The following is a 4,629-nucleotide window of genomic DNA, read 5'->3' as shown; positions in this document are numbered from 1 at the left end:
CGGGACGACACTCGATACGTGGATGCCTCTCCATACTCCTCTCACTCAGCCCACACGTCAGCCGTTGTCGACTACACAGGAAGTCTCGTGAACTCAGCTACCACTCCTACCAACAACATAACAACAGCAGAAGAAATTGCAATCGCTTTGGCCGGCCACACCGATCTAGAGTACGTGACGATCCTGACAGACTCCCATACCGCTTGCCGCCACTACCAAGCTCGACGAATCTCGGCCCTTGCCCTCCGCATTCTTGCCCAACGATGAGCGCCAATTCCCGATATCCGCATCGTGTGGACACCGGGTCACACGGCTCTCCCTGGGAATGAGGCGGCCCATGCCTCTGCCCGCGCCCTCGTACCCCGGGCACCCACGGGAGCCGACGACCCAAGTGCTTCTCCGCCCATACCCCTCCGCTACGCTGACATCCTTGCCCATTTACGCCGACAACGCCAGCACTTCTCTCCACCCCATCCGAACCTTCCCAAGACCGACGAGTGCATCTTACGACGGCTGCAAACCAACACCTTTCCTCATGGCACACGCCTTCATGCTATGTATCCTGCACAGTACTCTCCAAAGTGCAAACACTGCCCATCCCCATGCACCCTATACCACATGGTGTGGGAGTGCCACCTAACCCCAACTCTACTCCCCCTTACCAACCCAACCCCTGAGCAGTGGGAGGGCCAGCTGGCTAGCGGCGACCTGGGTGACCAGCAACAGCTGATATCCCGGGCGCAACTGGCCGCACGTGCCCAGGGCCTCCTGGACTGAGGACGCCCCCCACAAGCGAGGAACGGCTCAACTAACTCCGTTCCAGCTCAATAAAACGTTTTCACCACCACCGGTCAAAGAGCGCCGCAGTGAACCACCGCCCCTGGAGATTATATAGTCTTCGAACTACTTCACTGAGCCTACCACTAAGGTAGACCAGTGGGCTCGGCAACACGACTAGATGCACTCAAGAGGAAGAGATGGTCCATTGATTTCTCCTTCTGGTATTCCAGTAAAGATGGACCGGACGAGGGAGATTTTGGTTTACCGTGCGTACTGGGTGATATGGAGTCGAGTTCGAAAACATACCCGGTGATGTACGAACAGACACCGTATATATCAAGAACAGGCAATAGAAGAAGACCGAGAAGAAGGAGCACTGTTACAAGAAAGGGAACTGTGAACGGGTATTAGCGGATTTCTTCGAATAACAAAAACTCAATTACTTTATTGCAGTACCTTATCACCTTGTCTAAAGGCAGCTAACACTTTAGGAAATGAAAAGCGAGAATAATACTTAAAAATAAAGAAAAAAAGAAAAACGGCGGCAACACTTACACACAATAAGACATAACACATTGTATTCGCTCGCGCGTAACCACCTTCACGTAGCGATAGCTCATTGTTATTTTCTCCAGGTCAATGGCACAACAAGACAAGTTGAATTAACAAAGATAAAATAAAGGTCCATAGTGAAGGGCAGACCGCACAAAAGTGTCATCGTCGCGGGGTGTGATGCAAACAGTGAAAATACTAAACAAACCTGGAATATGAGAGGTGGTACTAGACCCTCATATATCATTATTAATTGCAGCCTGCATTCGAACGAAGCTTAGCAATGAGTCGCGGTCAATCCACCACGCTGGGTGTCGGCAGGAGCGGTAGGGGCGAAAACAAAAGAGGAAAGAAGCCAGTACTTCCGCCAGGATATCTGCTGTGTCCTCGGGAGCTTCAATGAAAATTCTAATAAATTTCTGCCATACTTTGTTTTGGTAATTCTGGCAATTTCTTGATTGTTCTCTTATCCCATTCTTCTGATTTTCTTTTCGCGATTACGACTTCGACTTTTAGTTTTGCAACCTTGTTAGACGAAGAAGAAGGAACGTTTAATTTTGGCGAAACGGAAGTTAGAGATTTTCACTCGCTAGGGTGACGTCCTTAGTCCAGGATGACCTGGGCATTTGCAGCCCGCGAGGCGCGGGAGATCAGCTGAAGCTGATCTTCCAAATGGGAGCTGGTCAGATGGACCTTCCACTGCTCCTGGGAACACGCTGGAAGATGAGGCAAATTTTGAGTGTGAAAGAGAACCACCGTTTCCAACAACTGGTTATTTTTCGATCCTATGATTGGGTATGTGCGATTAATCCATAATCATTGGTATCATGATCTTCGTCGTCGTCGCACGTGTATGCACGAGCAAAGCGACGAAGAAGCAGACACGGAGGATCGTGACCTTGGACTGCAATTCTCCTCCGAGATGGACCACCGGCGCGTTCTGGAGCAGCTGTCCCGGCTGTACGAGCACCTTCTGCGGCAGGTGATCACGCTCATCACGGCCGTGTCCGTGTGCATGCTGAGCGTGAGCGTGCTCACACGCGTCGTGCAGCGCAGCCACAACGAGGACCTGCAGCTGCGCTACGTGCGCTACCCGCTCGAGGACGACGAGGACCTGGACGAGTCCTTCGTGCTGATGAACTCGTTCGCCAACGCCTTCAGCTTCCTCTCCGTCATCATGATCGTCAACTGCACCCTGGTGCTACTCTACAAGGGCGGACACTACAACATCATCAAGGTCAGTACTGAGTACCTCTGCAGTCAGAGCAGTGACTGCTGAGAGCATAGCCGAGGGAGCGTGCACGTAGCTCACCATTTCTACTTGCTTTGCGTGTGTGAGACCAAACGAATTTAACGCCCGATAAAAAGAAATTTATTGACTAACGAGATTGCTACTACTACATCCCGAATGGAAGCGAATAATTTAGCGGCTTTTCTTAGCCTGACCTTTAAAATATTGGCAAAATGTGGGAGGTGAGGGAGAGTACCCGTACAAGACAACAAAACTAACGGGAATTTCTTAATCGCTAGCGAGTATCTTCTGTATTCGGTGTCGAAATATTTATGGCTATCGTTCCCTGGAAAAAGCACGTTGTTTGAAAGCATTCGCCATTCCAAATACTATGACGAACATCTGATGCTCGTGTAGTTAACGCAACAGAAACTCTCCCGTACCCCAACTAAAGCTAGCACAAAAACTGCGCAGGCTTGGCTGATGATGGGTTCGGGCATCTTGCTCTTCTCCACGGGCTACTACTATTTCGGACGGCTGCTCTTTTACTTCAACACACCGGTGGACCATGTGACCTGCTCGTTCATCACGTGGAACATTGGCATGGCAGGCATCACGGCGCTCTACTTCGACGGCCCCTTCATGATGCAGCAGAGCTACCTCGTGTACATGTCCGTGCTCATGGCGCTGGTCCTCGAAGAGTCCCTCCCCGAGTGGACATCCTGGGTCCTCCTCGTTCTCATCTCCATCTGGGACGTTTTCGCGGTGCTCTGCGTCGTGGGTCCGCTCCGGATGCTTCTCGAGACGGCCAAGGAACGCAACGAGCCACTCTTCCCAGCGCTCGTCTTTTCCACGTCTTCGGCCTGGTGCTACGACATTGGCGAGCGCTCTGCCAGCTTGACCCTTCTTCGATTTCTTCGACGTTCATCGGCAACGCGGATGGCCACAACCCCGTCAAGGCAGCTGTCACACCAAGCTCACTTCCGACCTCCACTGCGCACGCCGACGTTCAGAATCTGGCGTTGGCACACGACGGCGAAGACGACCAGGATAGAGACGAAAAAACGCATCAACCACTTCCCAAGAATGAACGAGTTGTGGAAGAGTCACGCCCTGCATCCACCTTGCTGAAGAATACGGACACAGAAACGATGTTGGAAACCACTAATGGATCCAGGACCTCAACCGACAGGCGTGTAGAGGCGCCTGCTATGACGTGCACCGCCATGAGCAAACAGCACATGGCGGTAATCAACGCTCCAAACGAGGCGGCTTCGCTTGGCGAGGCCAATGGCACGAACGACACGGAGAGGCAGATTCCAGGTTCGCCGTCACCACGCACTGTGCCCCAACTGAATGCCCGGGGATTTCAAGCAACGCGCGACTCGGGGGGCTCGTACTACGGCGGCAGGCGTGGAGGTGGTGGGGGACGTGGCGCTTGGCACGACTTCGGGCCTGCTCCGCGTTATATCCCGGAGGAAAACGCTAGTCCCTTTCGTGGCGCCGGTGGTAGCCATTACCGCCGGCATGAAACCGCCGTCACCTCCCGGTGTCCGCACCATGAACCCGCGGGAGAGCCGCAAGCCGACCAAGGCATGAAGATGGAGCTCGGGGACTTCATCTTCTACAGCGTGCTCGTGGGGAAGGCCTCGAGGTACGGCACTGCAGCCACGGTGATCACGTGCTACGTGTTCATCATAATGGGCATCTTCCTGACGCTCACGCTGCTGGTACTCCTGCAGAAGCCCCTGCCCGCCCTGCCCTTGTCCATCAGCCTAGGCATGGTGGCGTACTTCTTCAGCGTCTCCCTTACCGAGCCGTTCTTCGAGGCCGTGGGCTCGGTGGCCCTCTAGCGCTGCTCGTCCCTGCGTGGGGGCGTCCAGGGTGTTACGTCGACACTCCTGGATTCCTAAGGGGGACAGCAGATGGACGCTGGGGGGATTTCGCTCGTGTTTTCGGATGCTGTCTGATGGTACTGACCAGAGGGTTCGTTTTTACGGAAAGGCGATAAAGTATATGAATCTGAGTGACGCATTTTCGATTTACAATACTGCTAGCCCTTGCGG

The 4,629-nt window shown here is 53.4% G+C and overlaps 1 pseudogene; it reads left to right on the top strand.

Moving 5' to 3' along the window:
• Positions 1 to 2,400: 2,400 nt before the first annotated feature.
• On the top strand, positions 2,401 to 4,416 carry LOC144153366 (presenilin-1 pseudogene; annotated as a pseudogene).
• Positions 4,417 to 4,629: the final 213 nt, after the last annotated feature.

This window comes from Haemaphysalis longicornis, unplaced genomic scaffold, assembly GCF_048455015.1.
Source record: "Haemaphysalis longicornis isolate Haplotype H1 unplaced genomic scaffold, Haemaphysalis longicornis Haplotype H1 scaffold_9, whole genome shotgun sequence".
NCBI classification, from domain to species: Eukaryota; Metazoa; Arthropoda; class Arachnida; order Ixodida; family Ixodidae; genus Haemaphysalis; species Haemaphysalis longicornis.
Note: the sequence above shows the minus strand (reverse complement) of the source record. Positions and strands in the feature narration are given on the sequence as shown.